The sequence below is a fragment of the Sminthopsis crassicaudata genome, chromosome 1, assembly GCF_048593235.1.
Source record: "Sminthopsis crassicaudata isolate SCR6 chromosome 1, ASM4859323v1, whole genome shotgun sequence".
NCBI lineage: Eukaryota > Metazoa > Chordata > Mammalia > Dasyuromorphia > Dasyuridae > Sminthopsis > Sminthopsis crassicaudata.
The window spans coordinates 228460499-228470587 of NC_133617.1; the positions used below are offsets into that span (position 1 = coordinate 228460499).

A 10089-nucleotide genomic window follows, 5' to 3' on the forward strand; every position below is an offset into this window, starting at 1 on the left:
GAAGAGAGGGGAGAGAGAGAGAAATTTTTTTAAAAGAGCTCATATTGGAGAAGTAAAGAATATTGCATCTTGCCAGGGTATGGATTGGGCATAGGAGAATAAGATAAGATATCTCAAAATATTTGGACTTTGTTCTATGGCAATAGGTAGCCACTGAATATCTTTGAGTAGAAAATATTCTGGCATCAATATGAAAGACAAGTTAGTGAAAAGAGTAGAGTGGAAGAAGGAAGACTGATTCTGAAATTATTGCACTGATTCAAGAAGTTAATCATGAAAGTGTGGACAGTGGCAATAGACAAGAAGTAAAATACAAAAGAAGTTTTAGCAGAAGAATTGATTAGATTAAGTATAAAAGAAAAAGGAAAGAAAGAAGATTTAAAAATAAAACCAAGGTATTCAATATAGGAAACAGAAGAATGGTGATACTACAAGTAAGAAGTGAAAGAGAAGCTGTTATGGAAATGCTTTTTTCATTCCACAAATTCAAAAATTAACCAACTAAATTAAAAAGGAGGAGCAAGCTTAGGAAGGGAGAGGTAGATATAATAAATTCAGGATATACAATAAAACATTTGAGATACTGGAGGTTGCTAGTAAACAAGTAGAAATTCAGGACTGGAGCTCAGAATTGGAGAAGTCAGAATTAGAAAGGCAGAATTGTGAGTCATTTGCATAAAGGTAATAATTGAAACTTCAGTAGCCAATGAAAAGAAAAGAAGACCAGGGATAGAGCCTCAAGGAACCAGCCCTTTAATACAGGGCTGGGAAGAGTACACACAATAGAATTAGTTAGGAAAATATGAAAAGAACCAGAATAACGTATAGGAAATGGTCTCCAGCAGTATCGAATGCTGCAAAGAGACTAAGAAAGAGCAAGTATTTTAGCAGAGTTCTGGGGACAGAAGCCAGGTTTGAAGAAATTGAGGCAAAATATATAGAAGAAGGAAGAGGCATTAGATATGGAACATTTATTTTTCAAAAAAAATTGGCAGTGAAGAAGAGAGAATTGAAGCTAGATGAGCTAGAAAAATCAAGAAAAGATTTGCTCTAGGATTGTGAAAATTTCATCATGTTTATAACCACTGAGAAGGAACAACTAGAAAAGGAGAATCAAGAAATTGTGAATCTCAGCATTTAGTCTAATATATTCAAAAGAGATCCTTACTACAAAATACTAGAGAAGTGGGCATCCATCCTCTGCTAAAAGACCTCCAATGAGAGAAAAGCCACCCTTTTTCTAAGCACCCCGTATCATTATTGAAAAACTTTAGAAGTTTAGCTTAACTCCGTTTAAATTTGCCTCCACAACTTCTGGTTTTGCCTTTTGAACATAAACATAAGAAGTCCAATCTCTGTTCTACGATGGTAACCCTTCAGACCTTTGGGAAAAAAATTTTCTTATTGACCTCTCAATCTACTCTTTTCCAAGCCAAATATCCCTAATTCTTTCAATTTGTCCTCATATTATTACATGCACTTAAGACCTTTCAACATATTCATTACAATCCCTATATGTTCTACAGCTTATATAATATCTTTCTTAAACTATGGCACTCAGAACTGAACACAATAATTCAGATGAACTCTAACTAGAGCTCATGATAAATTATATCATCTCCTTATTCCTAAAGATTAATCTCATAGTTTTGCCCAGCTTTTGGGAGTTGCCACATCATACTGTTGACTCACATCAAAGTTGCTATTCTATAAAACATCTGGATCTTTTTTAGACAAATATGCTATCTGAACATACCTGCTCTGTTTTTACACTTTTGAGGTTGATTTTTTGAACCCAAGTGTAAACTTTATTTTTACCCTGTATTTAATTTCATCATATTAGATTTAATCAATTGTTAACATCTTTTTTTAAAATCTTAATCATACCCATATACTTAGCAATAAAACAAAAAAATAAGATCACAGGAATTCATATACTTAACCAAATGCAATAATAATAAATACATTGCAACCATCTATAAACTCAGTAACACTTTTTCTCCAATACACTCAACTTCTATGGAGGAAAGTGGGTAGAATTTTCACTGTTTGTGCTCCATGACTGGAATTCTCCTCTCATCTCTGGATTCTGGCTTTCCTGGTTTACTCAAATCTTAACTAAAATCTGAAAAAAAGAAATCTTTCCAAGGCCCCCTTAATAGTGCCCTCCATCTGTAATTATCTCCAATTTATCTTTACATATCTTGTTGGCATATAATTCTCTGCATGTTGTCTCTTCTATTAGAATATGGGAACAAAAGTTTGTCTTTCTTTGTATTCCCCTCACTTACCACAGTGCCATGTATATAGTAAAGACATGATAAATGCTTGTTGACTAAATGAAGAAATGTAGATACACAGAGTGTATCTTGGGTATGACCATAGAAACATATGATGGAGGAAAACCCATATGATTGAGCTGGTTTGCAACTCTGGGTTGTAGACTCTGATGTCATTGGTCTATTCTGGAGCCTATCTATCATGAAGTATTTCCCCAGTAATTCTGCTGATTCTTGTTTTTCTTTATCTAGGCAAATCTTCTATTTTGTCAACATTTTTTAAAATTCTGACTGCTATCCAGTGTTTTACTGGTCCATCAAGCTTAATCTGCCAATATAATGAATAAGTCATTTGCAATTCATCCACATCACTGATAGTGTTGAATCACAGAGGGCTAAGCAGAGATACTAAAGGTACCCCATTACATCAAAATTGAATCATTAACAGCTACTCTGAACCTAGCCAATCAACTAGTCCTTAATTCATTAATTGAATCATATCTATTCTTTTAATCTTCTCCAACATAATAGCAGGAGATGTTTTATTAAATGTTTTCTAAAAACAAGGTAAACAGTATCTCCACTCTACCCTTTAATTATCACTATATTAACTATTATAAAAGGAAATAAAGTTAATCTGATGTTGTCTGTTCCTGAATCATTCATTTTGGCTCCTTGTAATCCTCTCTTCTTTTTCTGAATTTTCATTAACCATCCTTTTGGCAAGTTATTTTTTAATTTTCCCAGGAATTGATGTCAATTTCACTGGTCTAGGCTTTGCAGATAGATTCCATTCTCTTTCCTTTTTCAAGACATTACTTTTCTTCTTCCAGTCATATGGCACATATTCCACTTTATATGATCCTTCAAATATGAGTGACTGTGTACTTTCTCTGGGCTAGGTAATTGAATTCATCAAGGGTATCCAGTTCCTTTCTCACAGCTTTTTATTTATCTTGGATATCAACTTCCTGTTAGTCATTTTTCCATCATTTGTTCAAAAGTCATTCCCCTTGGTAAAGAAGACAGAAGAAAAATATGAATCAAACATTTCTTCCTTCTCTTTGTTGTCATTTATGGTCCCCTTTACCCCAAACATAGATCTTATCCTTTCTTTTACTATTTTTCTCCAAATATAGCTAATAAAAACCCTTTTTTCCCTCCTTAGTTTCTCTCACCAACCTCAACTTATTGTGAATGTTAGCATTCCAGACAAGTATTTTTTGAAAATATTTAAAATAAAAAACATAATCAAAAATATAAGATAGGATGACTACTACTAGAATAAGGTACTGGAAGAAGAAAGGAATAAATAAAGAGTATAAATAATATAATAATAGGATGGAGATTTGAAAGGAATATTCTTAGTCATGAAATATGACCCCTTAATTTTACAGATAAGAAAATGGAGGCACAGAAAGTTACAAGTTAAAAAGTTATAAGCATGTAAGTAGCATTCAAATTCTGGTATTTTGATTCTAGTCCAGAGATTTTTTTCCTACTACACCAGTCTGTCTGAAGAGTATGGTATATCGCTACAGAAATACTCTGTTCAAACACAGTCAGAACAATGCATCTAAATTTTCAGGGGGGGGTTAGGAAATATGACTGTAAAGTTAAGCAGAAATCATATTGAGAAGAGCTTTAACTGCCAGGCTTATGATTTTGTATTTTACTCTAGAGATTATTGAAATGGAAATAATCTAGAGGCATGAAGACCAATTAGGACTAATAAAAGATGATGAGCGTGTAGACCTAAGTAGAGGCAGTTTGAGTGGAGAAAATGGGATAGATACTAAAGATATTATGAAAGTAGGCTCAAAAAGACTTGGCAAATTATCGATTGATTATGAGTTTAAGAAAGAGAGAAGATTTAAGATGGTAGTCTGGAAATCTGATGTTTCCATCAACAGAAATGTGGAAAGAAGGATTCAAGGGAAAATATAATGAGTTTTCTTTTGGATATGTTGTGTTTTAAGGTTATTGTGGGACATCCAGATGATGTCTTGAAGAGTGGTGATAATATGGAACTGCCGCTATCTTTACCACTTAGCAATAAATATTTACTACTATCCTGTAGTAGTTATTAAGTAGATATAAAATAATAGGTACCAATTAAATGCTTAGTTTGTCTGATATGTAGATTTAGAAATTATTGCATAAGAATGAAAATTAAACCCTTGATTACCAAAAGAATTGAGAGAAAGAAGAGAACTGAAATCAGAGCCTTGTAATATGTTCACTTCATGAAAGTTTGGCTTAAAAGGAATAGTCAGATAGCACAACCAAGAAAGAGAAGTATCCCAGAATGAGAAAGAAGAACGTACCTAGGAGAAGGATGTAATCAACAGTGTCAAAAAAAGAGGTCAATAAATTTGATAACTAAGAAATTAATGAGAAAAACTCAGTAGTAATTGTGTCATTAGGTTCAATTGGGACTAAAAACAAGATTGCAAGGAATTTAGAAGAAAAGGGGAGGTTAGAAAAGAGGTAATTAGTATAACTTTTTCTAGGAGTTTGACTATGAAATCAAGATACAGAGGATGATAGCTTGAAAGAATAGCAATGTTAAGCAAATGATTTTTTTTAAAATGGGAAGTATTGGACATGTCAGCAAAGATGGAACCAATGGATAAAGATAAAATTAAAGTGAAAGTAAGAGAGGAATTTATAAACCAAACAATATTCCAAAAGAAAAAGTAGGATATGGAATAAATAGCACAAATAGAGTGATTGGTCTTGACAGGAGAGAGCCTTCTTCATAAAAGGCTCTTTATCTGCTTCATCAGAGTCTGGATAGGGAAGCAAGAAAAGAATTTGTGTTCATAAAGAAGTATTTGGGGGTGTAGGGTATAGAAGGAGAAGCTTATGATAAATGGTCTCTATTTGTGTAGCAGATTATTGCATAACCAATTATAGATGATAACCCAGATCTTATTAAAATAATGATGACCAGATCATAGAAGCTTACAAGGACTAGTCAGGCACATGAATCCCCACAAGCCATACTGGGATTAGCATGATTCTATCTAGTACTTCTGAATCAGGCAAAGGTCTAGAACTGTTTTAGAGCAAGTTTGGAAGAAGGAGATTTTTAAGTGCTTCTAAACCTTCAGTGTACCTTCAAGATAGATGGTCTAGGAACTTCTATGAATCAACTAGAAGGCCCTTGAACCTGGCCAGACTTGACACTAAGGAAAAATGGAATTTATTTTGAATTTGAAGTTCCTGAATTTTTATTCCTGAATTTCCTTAAGGTCAAAATGAGAACATATTTAGAGGGATTGACTTTGTAGGAACTAGAGATATTCCTTCTTGCAATTCTTAGCTTAGTGATATTCCCCCAAATACCCTGATCTCCTCATTGAGAAGCCATTAACAATCTTCCTTTCATGAATTTATATAAAACCTTCACATGTGAATGTCACAATATCCATGCTATGAAAAATATAAAAAATAATCTTATAAAAACAATACAATAGATTCTAGACCTCCAGGAAATTTTAGCTTTCCAGACAGAGTATCTGACTATGCAGCCTTGTGCAAGTAGATGGCTAAAAGGAAATCTCCTTTCTGACAGATGCTATCTTAAAATTATCCTGTGAGGTGAAACTGTTCCCTTCTCTCATGAGTTATCAAGAGTTTGGCTTTGTTTCGTAGCTAAGGGCCTTTGCAATAGCAGGTTTGGGAAAAGTCCTTTAATGTCTAATCCTAAACTCTGAAAATGACTCCCCAATCATCTGCCTCAAATGTTTCCATGTAAAATCTCTCATTTCCCCCATAACACTCCCCCAGCCATCTAGTTGATTTTAGACGACGGCTTCCTGTTCTCCCACCTCTTGGAAGTCTTCCATAGCATATTGAACAGACACTTTTAGTTGAAACACCTATAAATAGCGGATTTTCCTGCTTGCTGCCTACTCTCTATGGCTTTCACAAAGAACTGAACAAAATCTACCTAGTAACAAGAACTCGTTGATAGGGTTATCTTATGAGGTTTAAAGAGAAAAAAAAAGGAGAGAGAGAAACCCATAGGATGCAAATTGTAATGTACCAGTTGCTTTGCCACATATTCAACCTTACGTAATCATTGTACTCCCAAAATAAATATTTTATTACATTTCATACAATATTGAACTGAATTTTTAATCAAAATGAATTCATATTCTGAATTGTATTTACCTTAGCTTTCACATTACAATTTTACAAATTGCTATATAAAAATAAAAAGAAATCTCTTTTGTGTTTGTTTTAAATAACTATACTCTGATTAGAAGTCAGCTATACCCAAGATTAGCCATTTCTGAGCTTAACTTCATCATTTGCTAATCAACCTATTCCTTACTATCCAGTCATTCTCTTCTCTTAAATGTCTTCTCTCTCCATAAACATCTGTAGGACCAATCTCTTCTGTTGGCAACACGACTTATGCACACAGTACATTTCTGTTTCAAAAGGAAGGAAAACTAGTAGACATGGGGTGTTCAGAGTATCAACAAAAGAGTGCTTGAGAGTCATTATAACCTGAAGAACTAGACAATCTGTCATTCTGTGACCTGTTCTTCATGAAATCATAATAGACCACTATGATTCCTGCTTTCTTTTCTGAGTGTGCACTAATCATACCTTTTAGTAATATATTCTAGATTATGGCATAAATTAAAATCAAGACTTTATCTGTAGTTTACAAATTCTATTCCCTTAGCCTTGAGATATAATCTGAGTTGAGGTAATTTATGTAAAGCACTTTATAAATTTGAAAGTACCTTCTTTCAAGTAACTATCATTTGTTGCACTTTAAACTAGGGCATTATATTACTGACATGATATTGTATTTCACACTATAATTTTTGCTTATTTTCCGTCATATTTATATACTCAATTTCTTCATAGTGTTTTTCAGTGATTACAATAGCCTGTCCTTGTTCTTTGTGCTTAATTATTCTTATGATCAACTTACCCATTTGTGTGGGGGTTTTAAGAAAAGTATATATTTTTCCTTAAGAATCCTAGCTACCACTACATGCTACTTGTCTACATAATTGAGAATCCTGACACTTTAGAGATGGGAAGGCACTTAGACAGCATTTAACTGATCCTTTAATTTTACAGACAAGAAAACTAATGTCTGCTCTATTGCCAAAAATTTAAGTGCCTAATAAATGATAGGCACAGACAGTACTAGATCCTGGAGATTCAAGTACAAACATGAGATAGTAAACTCAAAATATCAAGAAGTTTGCATCTTACAGGAAGGAGTACAGTACATGTTAGTAGAAGGGAGCTTTGGTCTAGACAATTATAGGAATTATCAGTGGAATCATGGGACAATGCTGTCATATATTTTCCATTAGAAATTATAGTACTGATTTGTTATTGCTCCCTGAACAAGAGGTGGAAAACAGAGGGAGTGGGCACTGGTCATGCATGCAATAATAGAACAGATATAATGACATCCATGTTGGCCAGATCCTATTGTCCTATTTTCGGATGAAATAGCCAAGTCAATCATCCACATCTCTGTATATACTCCTCCTTTCACTGTACCACAGATATTAGTATATCTTCTCGTGTAAAAGTTAGCTATATTTCAGCAGGACATTTTCTGGTACAATATTAAAGCATAGCAATAAATGTCGCTAAAAGCAGTGTGGTATAAGGAACATTAGCCTGAACTCTGAAATCAGAAAGCCTGGGGCAAGATCCACGCATCACAAGTCTCATAACCTAGCTTCAGTTTCTTCATCTGTATAATGGGGATAATATTATTTGTACTATCTATTTCATAGAATGTTATGAAAGTGAAAAGAAATAATGAATCTCAAATGCTCTGTAAGCATGAAAAGCTATCTATGAAAGTGAATTATTCACATTGTTAATCATTGAAAGCAACTTTCTGGACTGAAGTATGTTCTACATTTGTGTAGTTGGATTTACATCTAACTCAAATTATAGATATTTGGGGAAGAGTAAATTTAAATTTAGAAGTGTCCAAGATTTTGGGAAACAGAAAAGTGTAATGCTGGTCAGTTCTTCTAAACTGAAAAAGATTCATGATTTGATGAGTGTGTATACTCCCCTTTCCTTTTAATGGTTTAAATAAAACATGGAACTACCAAATCAGTGAGACTGTTAGACCCTACTGAGGTTATAAAGGGTCCCATGACTTTTTTTAACAAGAGTACATGGTTGTTAAGGCCAAGTAATTGCTATCTGCCTACCTAGAACTCCCAGCATGGTTTAATTTAGAAAAGTTTGCTTCTGCAAAAAAGCAATTTCACCTAAATGGTTGGGGAAGGAGAACAGGAAACATAGAATCTTGAATCCCAGTTTTTCTAATAACTCACTGGGATTCCATAGAACTACCCCATTATTGAATAGAACAACAGCCTTCCTCTAAGGCCAACTTCAAAATCTGCTAGGTAGGAGAGATTCATATCCCTGGAGTGAAACAGCCATTTTGGAAGGTGTACCAGCCCCTTTAAATTGTCATTTATTTAATTGCTACTGCAGTATTTTGAAAGATGTACTTCCCTAAAACTTTATGTAGGAAGTTACCTCTTTATTATAAAACTACAAATGAACATTTTAGATAATTGTATTCATGATAATATGTCACTTTTTGCTCTACAAAGATTATTAAGTACCTTACTACATGGAAGGTATCATGTTAGGCATTGAACATTTAGACACAAAAACAAAATAATACCTACCTTCAAGGAATTTATATTTTTTTATTTCATCCTAGAGATGACCTGAATATGTTACTCTTGTGAAGTCTTAACATTAATCATTGTGAATTAATTTTCTGCTACATACCTAAAATATAACAAATTGATGTGAGGTAAAAAAAAGGATGCATAAAAATGAGAGATCAAGTTTTAGGTTAAGTTATGAAGTCTGCATATGAACAATGTAGGGGGTTGATTGGATGCTCTGATTAGTTTAATGAGCCTTTGTTTGAGATTTTGCATCTTCCTATGGAGGTTGTAGACATGCCCATTGGCACCACATTGAGAAGATTGAAGATAGCTTCTTGAGACTCAGCCACTGGGAATGGTTTGATTGGTTTGGATTATTATAGGGAAGTGTGTCTTCAGTGCATTTTTGGCCCGTTGGCACTGCATTGTAGGACTGAGTATATGTCCTTAAGATTAAACCACTGGGAATGATAATGTGATGGGGACAGAACCATGCTGAGCCAATAAAAAGGGAGTCATTATAATTTTGGCTCTTTTCCATAAAGAATGATAGATATACAAATAAGAATACAAGCCTGACAATGTATCAGAAATCTAAGAACAAAACTGGATCCAGAATTAGGGGTGGAAAGAAAGTCTGTATGGATACTTAACCTATCATCCCTCCCCACTCCAAGCCATTTAGGGAAGCTTTAGAACAGTCATGTTGCTGCTGTTGCATGTGCTCCTACAGCACTGAAAGGTGGCAGTGAGAGGCAGTGACTACACTTTCAGCCATATGGTCCCAGAAGAGTTCCTGCCCTTCCCATTTATCCCCCACCATCTCCTGACCCAAGCCACGGACAGTTGTATAACTTCTTGTGCTGATAGATGGCAGCTATGGAGAAGTGAACCATGTGACTGAATGTCTAGAACTGCTGAATCCCAGACTTCTGAAGGAGTTTCAAGAGTTCACAAACTGGGTCTTGAGCACATTAAGCCCACTGATGGAGAAATTACAAGAAAAACCCTAATTCAGATGATCCAGTTCTATTAGGGGAAAAAATGGGTTGCCTCTCTAGCAACCCAAGTTAGCTTTCCTTCTGGAGACAATACAAACCCTCAAGAAT

The 10089-nt window shown here is 34.3% G+C and overlaps 1 protein-coding gene across 18 annotated transcripts in view; it reads left to right on the top strand.

Moving 5' to 3' along the window:
* The window catches only part of DLGAP1 (DLG associated protein 1), a 1106389-nt gene that overhangs the window by 703548 nt on the left and 392752 nt on the right, over window positions 1–10089 (top strand). The gene's annotated exons all lie outside the window — the stretch shown is intronic.